This window comes from Peromyscus leucopus, chromosome 8a (genome assembly GCF_004664715.2).
Source record: "Peromyscus leucopus breed LL Stock chromosome 8a, UCI_PerLeu_2.1, whole genome shotgun sequence".
Classification (NCBI taxonomy): domain Eukaryota; kingdom Metazoa; phylum Chordata; class Mammalia; order Rodentia; family Cricetidae; genus Peromyscus; species Peromyscus leucopus.
The window spans coordinates 6,775,711-6,794,804 of NC_051085.1; the positions used below are offsets into that span (position 1 = coordinate 6,775,711).

The window sequence follows — 19,094 nt, forward strand, 5'->3', positions numbered from 1 at the left end:
AGGAGATGACAGATGGTTAGGAAGTAATGAGCCCCTCAAAAGAGGCTGTGATATTAAGAGAGTATCTTCAGTGTGCTGAAGGAATTAATTATTGTGGACATCTTCTGACAAGTGTTCCATCTCTGTCCCCTCAAATTGTTGCTGTATTTTGTCAGACAATCTGTCTGTATTTACCGTTGTTGACTAACTCTCATGCAGAGCCCATGCAAAATGCACCCGTATGCAAATACAACAGGGTATATCCTGAAGTCTTTTCAAAGAGCCTCCTGAGTGGGAGCAATTTTTAATAATAGATGTAGCCAGCACATGAGTTAAGGCTGAGCAAACAAATACAGTTTGTTTGAAAATGTCACTCGTGAGAACCCCGGGAAGGAAAAAGTGCTTTAGAGACGCAACTGCTGTTCAGTATCTGCCGGCAGTGATGGGGATCTCGGGGACCACCTCACAGGCCTAATTGTAATGTAACTAAAAGGCATGTTTCTAGTAATTTAAATTTTGATGACAATGTGCATATGAGAGGCTGAGAAAACTTCTTGTCTTTGCTGCCTTGTAAGCAGAAGTACTTACTGTTTTTGAAGCAGAAATTAGCCAGGAAAATCACATAATTAAAATTGCGTACTTTACAACACACCAAAGGGACTGTTGCACTTATATTCAGATTTTGAGATTGTTACAGAAGCGTCTTATCCGCCCTTAAGTACTCAGTCTTTAAAGTACTTCATAATTTAAAACAATTCTCCTAACACCATTGTCCGCTTTCATACGGACGCTTTCTTCCCAGTCCCCTTTTTCTTGACGTTTCCTGGGTCCTTTGTTTTCCTGACATTCCTAACCTTCCTGACATGTTTTTACCTAGTTCTTGTTGTTTCAGATGTGTGGTATTATCAATAAGTGGTTATTTCTTTTTTCCTTTTTTCAAAGGAGGCAGTTCTAATTCACTGTTTTTAGGCGAAGTACACTAATATGGAAGAATTAAAATATTTCTTAGTGAGGAATTTCTTCCTTCCTTTCTTTTCTTTCTTTTTTGAGACAGGGTTACTCTATGATATCTCTGGCTGTCTGGGAATTTGCTGGCTTCTAACTCACAGAGATCCTCCTGCCTCTGATTGAAGGCATGCATCACCACCAGGCTTCTGAGGACTTTCTTAGATGAAGAAAGCGGACTGGGACATGGGTCAGTCAGCTCACTGTGCAGGCATGAGGACCTGGGTTCCAAAAGCTGCATGCATCTATTAACCCAGTGCTAGGGAGGTGGAGACGAGGCTCTCTCTATGCTCACTGGCCAGCCAGTGTCGGCAAATCTAAAGTTCTAGGTTCAGTGAGAGACCCTGTCTCAAAAACATGGAAGAGAGCAGTGATCGAGGAAGTCACCAGACATTGACCTCTGGTTGGTTTACACATGCGCGCGCGCGCACACACACACACACACACACACACACACACACATGAGCGCGCACACACATGCACGCACACATGCATGCATGCATGAAGGCACACAGTTGCACGCACATATCTGCATCATGAAGGCTTCGTATGGCACTGACAGTCTTAGCGGGGTTTCTTGTGGTGAAGAAGCTGCTTTTTCTGAGAACATAGACATTTTTCTCTCTTTGATTTTACCCTGGGGTACCCAGTGCTCTTCCTGACAAACCAGGTGATTTTATTTTATTTTTTATTTTTATTTTTTTGTTTTTTATTTTATTTTATTTTATTTTACAATACCATTCAGTTCTACATATCAGCCACGGGTTCCCCTATTCTCCCCCCTCCCACCCCTTCCCCTTACCCCCAGCCCACCCCCCATTCCCACCTCCTCCAGGGCAAATCCTCCCCCAAGGACTTCGATCAACCTGGTAGACTCAGTCCAGGCAGGTCCAGTCCCTTCCTTCCAGACTGAGCCAAGTGTCCCTGCATAAGCTCCAGGTTTCAAACAGCCAATTCATGCAATGAGCCACGCTAGACTTGGTCCCACTGCCTAGATTGCCTCCCAAACTGATCAAGCCAATCAACTGTCTCACCTATTCAGAGGGTCTGATCCAGCTGGGGGCCCCTCAGCCTTTGGTTCATAGTTCATGTGTTTCCATTCATTTGGCTATTTTTTTTTCAATAATTGAGTAAAACTGAAATTTATTATATGCCACAGTCGTCCTAGGGACCTCCATGCTATATATATAGCCTCTATGGTTCTATGGGTTGTGGTCTGATTGTTTATTTTATATCTAGAATCTACTTATGAGTGAGTACATACCATGACTGTCTTTCTGGGTTTGGGTTACCTCACTCAGGATGATTTTTTTCTAGTTCCATCCATTTGCCTGCAAATTTCATGCTTTCATTGTTTTTCTCTGCTGAGTAGTACTCCATTGTGTATATGTACCACATTTTTTCCATCCATTCTTCCATTGATGGGCATCTAGGTTGTTTCCAGGTTCTGGCTATTACAAATAGTGCTGGTATGAACATAGCTGAGCATGTATCTTTATGGTATGAATCAGCATTCCTTGGGTATATGCCCAAGAGTGGGATGGCTGCGTCTTGAGGTAGTTCGATTCCTAATTTTCTGAGAAACCGCCATACTGATTTCCACAGTGGTTGTACAAGTTTACATTCCCACCAACAGTGGAGGAGTGTTCCCTTTGCTCCACATCCTCTCCAACATTGGTTGTCATTGGTGTTTTTGATCGTAGCCATTCTGACAGGTGTAAGGTGGTATCTCAGAGTCATTTTGATTTGCATTTCTCTGATGATTAAGGATGCTGAGCATTTCTTTAAATGTCTTTCAGCCATTTGTAGTTCTTGTTTTGTGAATTCTCTGTTTAGCTCTTTAGCCCATTTTTTAATTGGACTGTTCAGTATTTTGATGTCTAGTTTCTTGAGTTCTTTATATACTGTGGAGATCAATCCTCTGTCAGATGTGGGGTTGGTGAAGATCTTTTCCCATTCTGTTGGCTGTCTTTTTGTCTTATTGACTGTGTCTTTTGCCCTGCAAAAGCTTCTCAATTTCGAGATGTCCCATTTATTAATTGTTGTGCTCAGGGTCTGTGCTGTCGGTGTTTTATTTAGGAAATGGTCTCCGGTGCCAATGCGTTCAAGAGTGCTTCCTACTTTCTTTTCTATTAAGTTTATGTAACTGGATTTATGTTCAGGTCTTTGATCCACTTGGACTTGAGTTTTGTGCATGGTGACAGATATGGATCTATTTGTAATCTTTTTACATATTGTCATCCAGTTATGCCAGCACCATTTGTTGAAGATACTTTCTTTTTTCCGTTGTATAGTTTTGGCTCCTTTGTCAAAAACCAGGCGTTCATATGTGCATGGATTAATGTCAGGGTCTTCAATTCGATTCCATTGGTCTGTATGTCGGTTTTTAGACCAGTACCATTTATTTTATTTTTAAACTTAATTACATTTATTTATTTTCTTGTATGTGTGCATGTGTATTTATACACACACTTTCATGCATTCATACATGCATCCCATGGCATATGTGTGGAGGTCAGAGGCAGCTTGTGGGAGTCAGCTCTCTTTTCCCTGTGTGGGTTCTGGGGATCAAATCAGGTTGTCAGCTTTGAGAGCAAGTGCTTCACCCCTGAGCCATCTCGTCTGCCTACAAAGCGAGGCAATTCTAGCATGGTGAGATGCTGTTCCATTCCTAAGACATGTGGTGGGCAAACACAGACTCCTGTAACATCTCCGAGTCCCGGGAACCAGACTGTACAAGGGACCCATGAAATACGGCAGGATCAGAGGCTCGGGGTGAACCCCTGTTCTCTCGCACGAGGCCTCGGGTCAAAGTAAGAAAACCGCCCTTAGGTCTGCTTTAACTGGACTTCTTTTGTCTTTCTTTTGTGGTAGAGAAGATTGAACCTGGGACCCCACAGACTGGGCAAACACTTTAATCACTAAACTATACCCAAGCTCTGTTATTTTATCTTTTTTTATTATTTTAAATTACATGTATGGATTTGTGTTGGGGGTGGGTACGAGCCTGTGAATGCAGGCCAGAGGTGCCAGATTCCCCGGGCTCGAGTCACAGGTGGTTGTAAGCTGCCTGGAATGGGTGCTAGGCGCCAAGTTCGGGGTCTGCTAGCCACACTCTCAGCCGCCAGGCAGCCCGCCCGCTCCTCTCCTTGATGTTTTCAGACTCTCATTCAGTTCTTGGGCCTGGACTTGGATTCCCTCTGAGAATCTGAGACCAAGCAGGTCTTGAACCTGTGAACTTCCTGCCTTAGCCTTCCGAGTAGCTGAGATTATAGGCCAGGCCCCTCAGACGCCGCTTCTCTCACATTTATAGAAAAACTTACTATAGTCCCTCTTGTAACAGACTCTCGCGTGCTGTGTTATCCTTTTGTCCTGTTAAAACGCGTTTCTCTTTATTACTCTCCAGCTAAAACCTGGAATCTGTTTCTGAGTATGTGGGTCCAGATTCCCCCTGTCAGAGTCCAACCGCCTGCAGAACAGAAGCCTGCCTGCTCCCCAGGGGACAGCAGCCTCTGCTGGACTTCCTTACAAGCAGAGTCCCGAACACATCCTTAATTAAATAGAAAGTTCAGACGAGATGGGTGCATTCTGCGTGGTTGGGCTGAGACTAGAAATATCCATTAGCTCAGCACTTTACTTCAAGTGTCCAAAGACAATGAAAAATGTCCCAAGCTGGAACCCAAATAATACTAAAAATCACCAGAGATTTCATTCAAAACAACCCAGAAGCTGACTGGGAGCAACAACTGTCATTCAGAATATTGTCTGCTTCCTCAGGACTGACTCACACAGGCACCGGTTTGCTGTGGTCCTGTTGAGTTAGAAATCCCTGGGCGTGGTGTGTGTGTGTGTGTGTGTGTGTTTGTGTGTGTGTGTGTGTGTTCGGTGAGTGTGCTCACGTGTGAAGGTATGCTGGTTCCACGACACACATGTGGAGGTCAGGGGCAGTCTTGGCTACCACTTCCTCCTTCTCCTTGGTTTGAGTCAGGGTCATGCTTGTGCTGGGCCGCATGCTCCAGGCGAGCTGGCCCTTGCGTGGATTCTCCCATCCCTGCACTTCCTGTATTGGTGTGGGAATGCTGCAGTAACAGGCACACATCTCACATGCTTTTACACCAGCTTCCGGGGTCCAAACTCAGTCATCAGGCGTGTGCAGCAACAACTGTCATCCTGTGAACCATCTCCCTGGCCTTTCTAAGAAAGTTCCAGAGACCTCTGACTTATCCCAAGTAGTTTTCTAACTAGGACAGACTCGGAGAAGTCAATGTTATTGGCGAGCTGCCCGTCACAGAGAGTTTGAGTGTAAATGCTCAAATGTCCACCTGGATGAAAACACCTCATCATTGTCCAGTCTTTCATTCTGCAGTAGCTGCATTTTTACTCCTCAGACAGGCACAGGCAGTTTCCTCCTGGAAGCTCGGTGACGAGGCATCAGAGGGACCCCTGTGTGAGAAAGGTGGCGGCCTGGTGAAACCCGGGCAGCTCCAGTAAGCTTTGGATTTCCCGTTTGCATCTGGGTGGCCGCTGGACGACGGACTCATTTCGAACCTCATGGAGCTTGTCAAGCATGACTCTCCGACGCTTTCCCAAGAGTTGACCTGCCTCAGATGAGCCCTTTGGGGCCGGGAGCAGACGTTATCATTTTGTACATGCAGTGAACACATCTTTCCAGCAGGAGGCGCAGCTGTGGAGGGGCCCCTGGGATCTGCCCTGGTTGTTTACTGTCTTTCTTTATCCACTGGTTTCCTGAAGAGAGGACTTCAGGTCACCTTGATCTCACATTAGCTGTTGGTTTTTCATTTGCTTTTAGGAATGGAGTAATGTGGGGTTTTTTGTTTGTCTGTTTTCCTGTTAAGTTTGTGGAAGGATCTGGAATGGGTGTTGCCTATTCACACAACAGGTTTTTCCCAAACTCACATCCAGCCCCTATTCTCAGCACAGCAGCCATGACCTCATGAGAAGAATTGATTTCATTTCCTTTTCAATTGTGTGTGTGTGTCTATTAATGGTAATTATTTGTGTGTATACAGGTGCGTATCGTGTGTGTGTGTGTGTGTGTGTGTGTGTGTGTGTGTGTGTGCAAGTGTGTTAGGCCAGAGATTGGCGTCAGTTTCTGCCTTATTTTGGGGTTAGGATTTTCCTTACTGACCCTGGAGTGTGCCATCTCCACAGGAACGGCTGGCCAGCAAGCTCCAGGGACCCTCCTGTCTCCACCCCCCCCCCCCCCCCACCCCCCCCCCACCCCGGTGCTTGAGTGGCAGCTCACACCTTTGCACCTGGCTCTTCCCTGGGTCCAGGCATCTGAACTCAGGTTCCCAGGCTTGCACCTTACCCCCTGAGCCAGCTCCCCAGCTGCTCATAGGAAGATTGAAAACCGAACAGGGGACAGTGGCAGACCTGGGGTGTTTATGTACTCTACCTGAGTTCACAGATTGCCTCTTTGTGTTGTATGGATCCTGGCAAAAGAAATGATTGACCTGGGTCAGAAACACGGGATTTTAGTAGTCTGGTACAGAGAACAGCCTGGGTATTAGGATATGCCATCGAGTCCTTGTTTCTGGGTCCCCTGGGGTGGGAGGGAGTTTTCCCGAGCCCGGATGATCCCAGTTGAGGCTTTGAGAAGAGCGCTGAACTTGTGTGGACCCTGTCATTTTCCAGCCGGGAAGAAGCATGTCCGCCTTTTGTCTCAAGGGTTAACCGTCTCATCGCTCAGGGTTGCTCACGACAAATAGAGCCTTGAGGGGAGTCAAGGCCTATGTCTTGGCGCATCAGCTCAGTATGGGGAGAAAAAAAAAGACCCACAGAGGATCGACTCTTTCAACAGGCCACGAACTTTTATTTCATTTGGCTCCCATCCATCAGTCGTCACCACCTCAGCAGCATCCATATGAAGCACACTGTTGGTTGTCTAGTGGCTCAAGACCATCTTAACTGCATGTATATATACTACACACACATGCACACAGACACACACACAGACACACACAGACACACACACACACACACACACACACACATCCATCCTTTCAACAGACTTCAGAAATAAGTTTCTTCTTAAATACTTTCCCGGTGGAAGCTTCGTCTCACAGCAACTTTCAGTTTTCCACTGCAGAAACATCTCTTTCAAGAAGAGAATCATTTTGGTGACTGTATCTTTAAATACCATTAAAAAAAAAAAAAGCAACAATTAGATGGGGGGGGGGGGGAAGCCCCACAGAGCTCTAAGGCTAGCGTTCTGTTTGAGGAAAAAAGATCTGGAAGCTAAGGATGAAGCCCACGCCATACACCCAGTGCCACACAGCTGAAAACACCCTGCCTCTTGCCTGTGACGTGCCTTATAAATGCTCTCTCATCCTCCCACTGCGAGGACCACATCAGCAAGTTAAGAATGTTTCCTAGCTTCATCGCCACACCTTCCCACACCTAAAATCTTCCCCTATTTTTTTTAGCCTTAATTTTTTTTAATTAATTAATTTTATGTGTTTGGGTATTTTGCCTGCATGTGTGTCTGTGTATCACATGCATGCCTAGTGTTCTCAGAAGCCAGGAGAGGGCATCAGAGCCCCTGGAACTAGAGTGAACAGATGGTTGTGAGCCACTGTGTGGGTGCTGGGAACTGAACCGGGGTCCTCTTGAAGAGCAGCCAGTGCTCCTAACCATTGAGCCATCTCTCCAGCCCCTTGATTTTGATTATGAATTATGTGTATGTGTGTGTCTGTTTGTGGGTGTGCATATGAGTGTGGTGCCTGCAGAGGTCAGAGCATTGTAATTAGAGTTACAGGCCGTTGTAAGCTGCCCGCATGGGTGCTGGCAATCCGACTCAGGTCCTCTGCAGGAATAGTATGCGCTCTTAACAGCTAAACCATCTCCCCAGCCAAACTTTGGCAACGTTCTAGTTTCTGCCTGGGAGGTTGCCACTCCCTTATTTGGAAGGAAGGTGTCTGGGACATCCTGGGTCTATTTCCCTGTCGCCGATAATCACGTTACAGGTGTCTGTGTCCCAGGCGTTGGTAGTTGTAGTTTGTATCTCCTTTTCCTGCCAGTGAGACAAGTTTCCATTGCCTATTTATCCAGGCCTTGAATCTCTTTCAATAGTGTTTTGTGGTTTCCAGTATGTAATATGCTTTACAGTTCTTCTGTTAAATTCGTTTGTTAGTAGCTTATTCTTTTTATGTTCTATAAATGAATTCCCCCCCCCAATTTTATTTTCAATGCCTTTATTACTACTATAAAATGCAACAGATTTTTGCATATTGACCTTGCTGAACTGGTTTATTAGTTTCTTAGAGCTCCTGGAATTTTCTAAATACTAGATACTAATAAACCAGTTCGCTTCTTCCTCTGTAAGCTGGACATTTTTGATGTATTTTTTTCTTGCCTAATTCCCTTCCCAGAGCTGAGCTCTGAGACATGCAGTATGAGAAAAGACGAGAGATGATAAGCCTTGTTTCTGGCCTTAGAGGAACCGACTTCAGTTTTACCATTAATTACACCATTGTCTCTGGGTTTTTCATAGATGTCTGTTATCAGTTAATAATATTCTTCTACTTGATTTGTTGACCATTTTTGTCATGTCAGATTTTCTGAAATGCATTTTCTGTCTTTGCTAAGAGAATTGTGTGATTTCAGTCCATTGTTACATTCACACTAATTGATTTTAGATTTTAGATTAGCCTTGCATTTCTGGAATAAATATTTTCATGCTCGTCAGCTTTCCATCTCTGACAGAACATCTGAGTCAAGCCACTTTGCAGGAGGAGATTCCTGTCCCAGCCCATGGTTTCCCAGGTCTCCACCCGTGTGCAGATGGCACCCCTGCCTTAGGGCCTGTGTCGAGGCTGGACACCGTGGCTGGGAGCGCCGTGGGGCCAAGGGAACTGGGAAGAGGAAAAGAGAGAGGAGGAGGAGGATGTCTTATGTGAGGGCACCCCTCTTACCTAGCTGCCTTAGTAAACCCCACTCCCGAAGGGTCCTCTACCCCCCAGTAGTGCCCTGAGCTGGGAACCATGCCTTTAACATGAGTTTAACAGCAGTGAGAGAGGGGGTGATTTGGGGGGACACTCAGCTCCAGACCACAACAATCACAGTGTAGAATCCTCTTGTACTTAGCTCGGTTAGGCTTATCAGTACTTTACTAGGGACTTTCATGGCCGTAGTTGGAAGAGATGCACGTCATTGGCTTTCTCTTCTGGACATACTTCAGTCTGGTTTTGATAGCAGGATAACGCTGGCCTCACAACAAGGTTGGAAGGACTCCATTCTCCTCCACATCCCCCTTCTTGGTCAGTTGATAGTTGATTTGTATCTTTCTAGGAGTTTGTCCATTTCTTCTAGGCTTTGTTAGCCTAGATTTGTTAGCTTGCAGCTGTTCATGGGGCAGGTTGCATACCCTTATCCCAAATGCTTGGGAACAGAAGTATTTTAGATTTTGGAGTTGTTTTTTTGTTTTGTTTTTGGAATGTTTATGTAAAGTTTATGATTGAACACCCCTAAGCTGAAGTCTGGACTTTCAGTTTAGAATTAATGTTATTGTCTTATCATCTATTTCATTCCGACAAGGTTGATCATAACCTATCTTTCGCTGTCTCCTCATAAATGCACAGGTCCACCTTGCAAACAGAGCTGTACGTTATTACATGTATCAGCTTCCCGCTCCATAGCCTGTAGGACATAATCACACAAACTGTTTTTCAAGGGTTTTAGCTGTTAAAACCATAGCAGGATTCCATTTGACATAATTTGGATGTACACTTAATTAGTAATTAATTGCACATTAACTCAAGGGCCACTGAATGAGAAATTAATACCAAGTGTGGGAAACTTTGAAACACCACCTAACAAGTGATACAGTGCAGCCACCCTCTTGTACAGACTTCCACGCCAACTAGACCAGTCTCTTCAGCACACCTCCTTTCTTTCTCTAGTGGCCTGTGTGTTGCAATGGCACCTCATTCTGCAGGACACTTTGGCTTGTTGTCACAGAAGAAATCTGGCCCATCATTCCCCACTTAACCACATGAGCAGAAGTATCCTGCTGTAGATAATACCGTGTAGATGTACAGTATGTGAGCAGATCGTGTGCATACAGCTTTTCAGTTTTCTTAACCTTCTCTTCCCCCACCCTGCTTTTATGACAGGGTCTCATTCAGCCTGGAACTCACTCCGTAGCCCAGGCTGCCTTTGAATTTGCACAGTCCTCCTGCTTCAGCCTCTTGTCGTTTGGGATCTTAGGCGTGAGCTCCCGTGCCCAGCTCAGGTACTTAGCATTCTTATCAGCTTGTTATTTCATCTCCAAACAGATCCCAGATTGAACTGAAAGTCAGTCTCGAGGACAAGAAAAACCGATCTGGCAGAGGGCCCGGGGCCTTAGTTACTTGCTAGGGACTTTTTAAAAAAGCTCTTAAACCCCCCTTGCCTCTTTCCCTCATTATTCCACTTCTCTTTTATCTTTATTGTTTTTTAAGACCTTTTGTTCATAATGCTTTCTGAAATTATACAAAAAGGAATTTTTAAAAAACGTATCCAACTGCAGTTCTGCCTGCTAGGCCACCGACTTCTTTTAGGTAAACGCGACACAGAAAGTCAGTAGTCATTTTCTCGGAGACGAGAGGGGTGAAGGCCTGCAATTTGAGGAGATCCCACTTTCTGCAGTACGTACAGGTCAAGATTAATGGAGCCAGGGAAATCACCCACCAGGTGACTGAGAAGGGTGGGAACGTGGAGACTGAAATGGATCTCTGAACAGTCAATTAAGCCTTTGCGTGACTGAGAAGATAAACAGCAGGATAAAAATCCACTTGAACAACCAATTCCGTTATGTAAAACACACCTACAGGATTTGAAATGCGACCAAGGCTGTTTTATATTAAGGCAAGCATAAACCAACTTAATTTTAGACCTGCCTCCAGCCCCAGATTATGTTTGGTGTGAGGACAAAGAGCCATACAGCATGGATGCACAAGGAATCGGTAGAGCGCCGAGACTCTGCCAGGAAAGTTTGGCAAAGAACCCCCGAGAGGAAGGAGAAATTTCTCTGTCAAATCAACTTTGGCTCCCTGGCATAGAGAACTCGGGGCGATGGGGACTGAGGAGAGCCAGCCCCATTCTGCTTGTTGATACCTTAACAAGCTGTTGATTTTTGAAAGGGGACAAAGGAGCAAAGTGTGTTAGCATTCTGTCCCCTTGAGTCAATCCTAATGAAGTGGGAGGTTCTTAAAGAAATTGATTTCCATTTAACTTCATGCATGACCCTCTTCCAAAAACCTCCAAGTGTTTGGGAATTTTTGTTGAGAATTTCAAATGATCCAGCAATAATAAGCTCATTTTGACATGTTCTGTTTCCTTGAGGCTAAGTTTTTTATGTTGAATGCTTGATTTCAGCTGTAAATTTTTTTTTTCAAAATCGGAATGACTGATTAATTTCTTTTCTGCTTACTGATTTAATGTGGAAAAGATAAATCACAATTCTCATACTTCCAAAGCAATCAGGCTTTTAATCCAGGTACTGTACTCAGGATTCCTGTGGGAGTTGGTGCCAGATTTCCTGGCACCTGAACAGTGGTTGATTCCAGGGCTTTTCTGACTTAAAGACACAGTGGTGCTGCTGAACAGAAAATAGAAAGCCGCCCCTCAGCGCCGCTGCTCGGAGGACAAAGGTGACGGGAGGGATGAGATGGCCGGGTTTCAGGGCGCTGAGGAGCAGAAGAAAGGGGCTGTGCTGGGCGCCGGCTGTCTTGGCCCTCAAGGGAGAGGAGCAGCTTTGGAAAAGAGTGGCATTGCCTCGCGTCAGAAACGACCCTAATGCTCCTTCTGTGTCAGCTTTTGATTAGCCGTGGACAGGTTTTCTTTTCTTGCATCTTATCTACACAAAGGCCTAGTATACAGTAGTGTTGTACCGTGAGCAATTACCCAGAGTCCAGCTCTCTCGAGGGAGCTGAAGCCAGTCAGTCAAATGCTTGCAGAGCGAGGGACCGGACCAGGGCTGTGCACACTCGGCTGCCGCTAGCACCCAGCTACGCCCTGCACAGTGTGTGGTTCCTGCTCCTTTTCTGCAGGAAGGGAACACTCTTCAAGCCCGGACCCAGTTCCCTTGTCTTCCGGTCTTTTTGATGTTACTTCCCTTCTTGAGGAGATGCCTCTTTATGGTTAAAATGGGATATTACTGAATGGGATATTTGCTTCATTGGTGTATGGGGCATGTATTTTTGTATGTCTAAGAGAAAACTCAGAATTAAGCTCATTTTGGGGAAGTATGGGTAGGCGTGTGTATGTGTGCATGTACATATGTTTGTACAGGTGCACATGCGTGTGTGTGTGTGTGTGTGTGTGTGTGTGTGTGTGTGTGTCTGAGGGCCAGAAGTCCTTGTCATCAGATGTCTTCTTCAGCCTCTCTCCATCTCCCCCCCACCCCCACCCCAAGACAAGCCACTCACTGAACCTGGAACTCACCAATTCTGCTAGACTGGTTGGTTAGCAAGTCCCAAGGACCATAGTGCCTCCACCTCCCCAGTGCTGGGTTACAGGCGTATGCCGCCATGCCTCCACCTCCCCAGTGCTGGGTTACAGGCATATGCCGCCATGCCTCCACCTCCCCAGTGCTGGGTTACAGGCATATGCCGCCATGCCTCCACCTCCCCAGTGCTGGGTTGCAGGTGTATGCCGCCATCGTCATGTTTTTGCATGGATGCTGAGCTGTCTTTCCAGCCCCCTTAACGAGGCTGTTCTGACGCTGAGACTCCAGCTCTTTGTTATGGAGACTAGCCACCAATCTATTCTCAAAACCCAGCCATTCTTCTGTTGTGAGGTCTTTAGGAAGAAGACACAGTGCAACATATCTTCGCAAAAGTTTGTTTAAAATTCTTATGAGGGTCTGGAGAAATGTCTCCGTGATTGAGAGCACTTGTCTTTCCAGAGAACCTTAGTTTGGTTCCCAGCATCTATACTGGGGGCTCACAGCATCCTGTAATTCCAGCTCCAAAGAGTTCAGCGCCCTCTTCTGGCTTCTGTGAGCACATGCAGCATTCTGTGTGCCCAACACACACACACACACACACACACACACACACACACATGTCGATTAAAAATAATAAAAAATAAATCTTACAAAAACCCAAACTAACAAAAACCTAGCAAGTCCTGGTCCTTCATTAGAGCTGCATGGGTATGGTTATATTCCTGAAGAGTTTTATTGAAGGGAATCTTATTTTCCCTTTAAGTGTGTCCCTTCAGAACTGTGATAGTCACTACTCCGGTTTGTCATGGCAGATGACATATATTCTTTTCTTGTTTGAATTTGAATGCATTTTCTCTGGCTTAAGTTTTTACAATAATGTTGTATACTTGAAATTTCCTACTTGAAAGCAGCCAAGGGTGAGGCTGGAGAGATGGCTTAGAGTTGAGAGCACTGGCTGCTCTTCCAAAGAACTTAGGTTTGTGCCGGGCGGTGGTGGCGCACGCCTTTAATCCCAGCACTCGGGAAGCAGAGCCAGGCGGATCTCTGTGAATCGAGCCAGCCTGGCTACCAAGTGAGTTCCAGGAAAGGCGCAAGCTACACAGAGAAACCCTGTCTCGGAAAACCAAAAAAAAAAAAAAGAACTGAGGTTTGCTTCCCAGTGCCTACATGGTGGTTAGCAGCCATCTGCAACTCCAGTTCTGAGGGATCTGACACCCCCTTCTGGCCTTTTCAGGCACTGCACACACACACAGTACACAGACATACATGGAGGCAAAATACCCACATACGTACAGTAAAAATAAATCTTAAAAATTCAAAAATGGTGGGGGAAATCTTAGATGTTTTTTAATTCTACATTTTTATATAAACATGATATTTTATTAAGAAAATATTTCTGACTTAACTATTTCTTTAATTCAATTATGTATTATTTTATGTTCTACCCATATCTAAAAATAATTTGAAGCAACTTACATTGAAGTAATTTATAATGTACATACCATAATCATTACAACGGAAAGGGCTACAGAATTCTAATAAGACTGCAGACGGTGTGGACTTTTTTGTGCACTGCCAGGTGCCAGTTGGAGTATAAATTATGGTAGTATCAGCTATGCTGAACACTGGCATTGCATTACTTTCCTGTTGCCGTGATAAACACCACAGTCAAGATAACTTATAGAGAAGAATGTATTTGGCTTACGGTTTCAGAGGGTTAGAATCCATGATGACAGCAAAGACGTGGTGGCTGGAGCAGCCGCTGAGAGCTCACATCTTGAACCACAAATAGGAAACAGAGAGAGTGAACTCAAAATGATGTGAGTCTTTAAACTCAAGACTTCTTCCCATGACATATCCCTTCTTCTTTCCAAGTAGTTGCTTTAACAGCTTCCTCCCCGTCGTCTTTCTTTAGGGAGCATAACCAGCTCTCTCAAGAAGACGGGCAGGGAAAGGCTCTTGTCACAGTCGCTGGCCACAGAGACCAGTGACTCTTGATCCCCCACCCTTTAAGAAGACACTGTGGTGTGGGGTAGATGAGGAATGGCAAGGGGGTGGGAGGGTGCTGTTATAATTGTGAGAGCAAGAGCTGGAACCAGTTACTAGAGGCTTGTCCTAGGGTTCCTATTGCTGTGAAGAGACACCATGATCACAGCAGCTCTTACAAAGGAAAACATTGAATTGGGGCTGGCTTGTAGTTCAGAGGTTTAGTCCATTATCTCCATGGCAGGTGGCATGGCAGTGTGCAGGCAGACACGGTGCTGGAGAAGGAGCTGAGAGTCCTACGTCTTTGACCCACAGGCAACAGGAAGTGGTCTGAACTAGGAGTAGCTTGAGCACAAGAGACCTCAGTGCCCACCCCACAGTGAGACACTTCCTCCAACAGTGCCACACCTGCCCAACAAGGCCATGCCTCCTAATAGTGCCACTCCCTAAGAGCTTATGGGCGCCATTTACATTCAAACCATCACAAAGTTCATTGGCATTCTTAGAAATTGCAGGAAGTTAGCAATTCTGTCAACTTTGTGCAATACATAAATAAACCACCAACAAAGAATCCCAAACTGCTTGGTAGTCCATTTGGTAAATGGATCTAACTACACTTAATCATATTCCCCATCACTGAATATCAATTTAGGTACCTTCATTTTTGTGTCACAGTGACCCTTCTTCCGGAAGTTAGCCGTTATTCTTTCGTAGGTAATTTCCCATGAATGGAACAGCCTATGGCTATGGATTGAATATTAAAAGTCCCCACAGGCTCCCGTGCTTGGTCCCAGTGGTTGGCTTTTGGAGGTTGTCGAAATTTTAGGAAGTAGAGCTTAGCCTGAGACTGGGTGGCTGTGGGCAGGGGAAGGATTATGGTCTAACCAGGGTCAGCCTCAAGCTCCCGCTCTCTTCATGATCCACAGAGATCACAAGGCAGCGCCAGGCTCCCAACACAGACAGTTAGGGAGTGATTCCCTCCCAACAGCTCTTACTTCAGGAGTGGATTCATTGACCAGGCCACTTCTTCACGTCACCATCAGCACAGGGTCACTGAGCGACGGAGCCTTCACGCTGCTGTGACCAAGTACCCGGGAGAAATGACTTAAAGGAGGAATGATTTATTTGGCCCCTACTGTTCACGATTCTTGAGTCTGTTGTTTCAAGGCCTATGGTAAAGCAGAGCACCATGGTGGTGGGACCCTGGACACGTGACTGCCTTACCTCATGACCACCTTCTCCAGCCAAACGCTCATCCCAACACGGCTCTTACTCCCTGTCATGTTTGAGTTCACTAACGCATCAAAGTTGTACTTCTCACATGCCCATCAGCTGCCGGCATATCCGCAGTACTGAGCCTGTGGGAACCATTTCCTGTCCAAACCATAGTGCCATCCTCCTGCCTCAGCTTCTAAAGGCTGGGATCGCAGGCATGCAACACCACACTTGGCATGATTTTTCTTTGCGTTTGTTGTCCAGTAAGAAGAAATGATTGGCTCCTTACCAATTGGGCCATCTTTTTAAGCAGCTTCTTAAGAGTCCTTTGACCGTTGTTCTGTTGGAATTTTTATGTGATGATAAATTTTTATTTGGTATGACATAATATTACCATAGTGCTCCCAGTCTGGCTATGACTTGTTTTTCTATCATACAGACAGTTTATGTCTTTGTGTATTCAGATTAGATGACACAGTTCTGAATCTCCGTCTTCCCTTCTGTGAACATGTGACAATGATGTCACCTCCATGGCGAGGTAGGAGTAGTGTGAGGAACTCACTGTGGCATGGTAGTCCAACAGAGGACAACTGCTCTTCCCCTTGGATGCACTACAAGGTTTAGAATCGCCTAAGGTTTTTGTTACAAGTCTGGAATGTACTCAAAGCTCTTTAAATTAGGATTTGGAAATGTGCAATAGATAACTGGGTTTTTTAGACCAACATAATTGGGTAATGAAAGGTTTTTTTTCTCTTAATTTTTCTAATGTTCATCTTCAAAAAAAAAAGTGAGTACAGCCTGGCAAGATGGCTCAGTGGGTAAAGCCCTTGCTGTACAAGTCTGATGGCCTAGCTTTGAACCCCCAAATCCATGTAGAGGTGGAAGGGGAGACCAGACCCACAGAGTTGTGCTCTGGCTTCCCTGTGTGCCCCACGGCCCGGATCGCTGCACATACACATCCTATATACATACAGAATGATAACGTAAAAATTAAAACTACTTACAGATGCCAATAGCTGCGTCTCTTTAAACAGGAAAGCCTGGGTCTGAGTGGCATGTGGGAAGATAAGGTTTTCTGACAGTTATTTGTTAAGGATTTGGGAATATTAGTGTATGGTAAGAACTCCTTTCCTGTTCCTTCTTTCTTTTATATCAGTCCAGCTAACTCAAAAACACCAGAGCATGCAGTAGCCACCACTCTGGCTGCTTTTAAGGGGGATATGAAGATGAGTTTCCTGTCTCCTGTACCAGTAAAACTTCCTCCTGCAGCCAAGTGCATGTCAGTAGATGGGCAGCAATCCTGCATCGCACAGACTGCATTTTTGAAATGCACTTAGGTGGGCAGTAGTCACGGTCACACAGACTGTGTTTATGAAATGCTTTTAGTTTTGGACCGCTTAGTGCTGAGACCTTTTTGTATTTTGGGCCTTCAGAGTATCTGTTTATGGTAGTGTAATAAAATTCTAACAAGACAATGTTGAAATAAATGTAATTTTGTGGTGGGTATGGAGGTACAGTTCTAGAATTTTAATCACTCGGGAGATGGAGGCAGGAGGATTGTAACTATAGGCCAGCCTAGGCTACATGGCAGGATCCTGTCTCAAAAACCAATATAAAATGCAACATGAAATACTAATCTTGTTATGAAGGAGAGGTTGGAGTGTGCATGTGAGCGTGCGTGCGTGCGTGCGTGTGTGTGTGTGTGTGCGCGCGCGCAGGGATTGAACCCAGGGTCTTTCCGCGCTAGGCAGATACTGTTCTTAAGTGAGATTCTGCTTGCTCCATTCTACCTGCCCTGATAAGTATGCCGTTAGGACTAGAGACATGGCTCGGTGGGTATTTGCTGAGAAAGCCCGATGGCCCGAGTTCAGTTCCCAGAACCCATGGCAAACTGACTCCATGAAGATCCCCTGAGATCTCACATGCGCTCTGTGCCATATGCATGCTCCCCAACAATACATTGGTAATAATAAATAAAAGTAAATTTTAAGTCGATCATTAACCAGGTACTCTGGAGCCTGGGGCAGGAGGAGCTGAAGTTCGAGGTCAGCTTTTTTAAAAAAAAAAAAAATTTAATTTTAAAAAAATTAAAAAAAAAATATGGGATAGAGATAGGGCTCAGCTGGTAGAGTACTTGCCATGCAAGCACGAGGCACTGAGTGTGGATCCCCAGCACCCACATAAAAGCCTGGCACAGAGTTGCACTTATGCAGTTCCAGTACTGGAGTTGGTGGTGGGGCAGGTTCAGGGACAGGCCGTCCTGGAGTTCAGGATCCCTCAGCCTGGCCAACTGGGGGACGGCTGTCAGCCTGGTGTCGGCCTCTGGATTACACACACACACACACACACACACACACACACACACACACACGTGCACTGCACTTCTGTACACATGCATGCACACATACACCGCACACACCAATGCATGGTAGAAATTGTTCTAAATGAATTCCAAGAATGACCTCTAAACATCCAGGTGCTTGATGTGACATTGACATTGACATTGATTTGTGGTTTCTTGGTAACTTTAAGTTTGCCTTTCGGGGCTGATAAAAGTGTTTGCTGCCAAGCCTGATGGCCTGAGTTGAACCTGAGGACCCACACAGGAGAAGGAGAGAGCAACTCCCACAAATTTTTCTCAGGTCTCAACATGCATGCGAGAGTAATACAGAAAATTAAATTTGGGTGACTGTCTCTCTGAATCGTTCTTTATCTATGTCATTTAGTTATTTTAATGTCTTAATTTAAAGGTCTTACAAGATGTTACAAAAGTCAAGTAGCATTCCCTATGGAGTCAACCATGGCACATGATAGTTTTGAGAGCCACGGAGCTGGGCGGGCGGCACTGGCCTCCTTCAAGATGGCTGCCCTGCTGCATGTGTAAGGTGCTGCGTCTGCTGCAGCCAAATGTTAAATGCCAGCAACCTGCTAAGAAAGATTTTTGTTTCAACTCCATCTTAGTGACTAATTTTCCACAGGACACTATTAAAGTGACGTCAGTGCTTCCACAATTAGTTAAGATTGATTTCTGTCAAAATTAAGCATATTGGCAGGTCATCTTGTGTAAGCTTGTGTGTAGGATTGGAGGAAACTTAGATTTTCACTTGAAGTTGTTTGGACAGCTTCCTTCTACCAGTTATTTTCTTCTATTGACTGTTAATTTATCAACTCTTCTTTGAAAAAAAAAAGTGAGAAGAGAGGCCACAGCATTATCACATTTCTATATGTGCGCTCCTCCAGCATATGGTGATTTCTAATTAGAATACAAAGGCTGTGGTGGACTCTCCCTGGCTGCTGCCATCGGAGACTTCCTCCGTAGTGCTGTGTAGAAGGCGTCACAGAGGGGCTTGGGGGACCTCCAGCAGGGACACTGTGGAGAGAAACTGTGGTCTGCAATTGTCCTCCTACGACGGGAGTCTTCCTCTGTGTCTTCAGATGCACAGAATCGGAGAAAGTT

At 45.3% G+C, this 19,094-nt stretch overlaps 1 protein-coding gene across 3 annotated transcripts in view; it reads left to right on the forward strand.

Moving 5' to 3' along the window:
• The window catches only part of Afg1l (AFG1 like ATPase), a 167,913-nt gene that overhangs the window by 107,542 nt on the left and 41,277 nt on the right, over positions 1-19,094 (forward strand). The window lies entirely within an intron of this gene.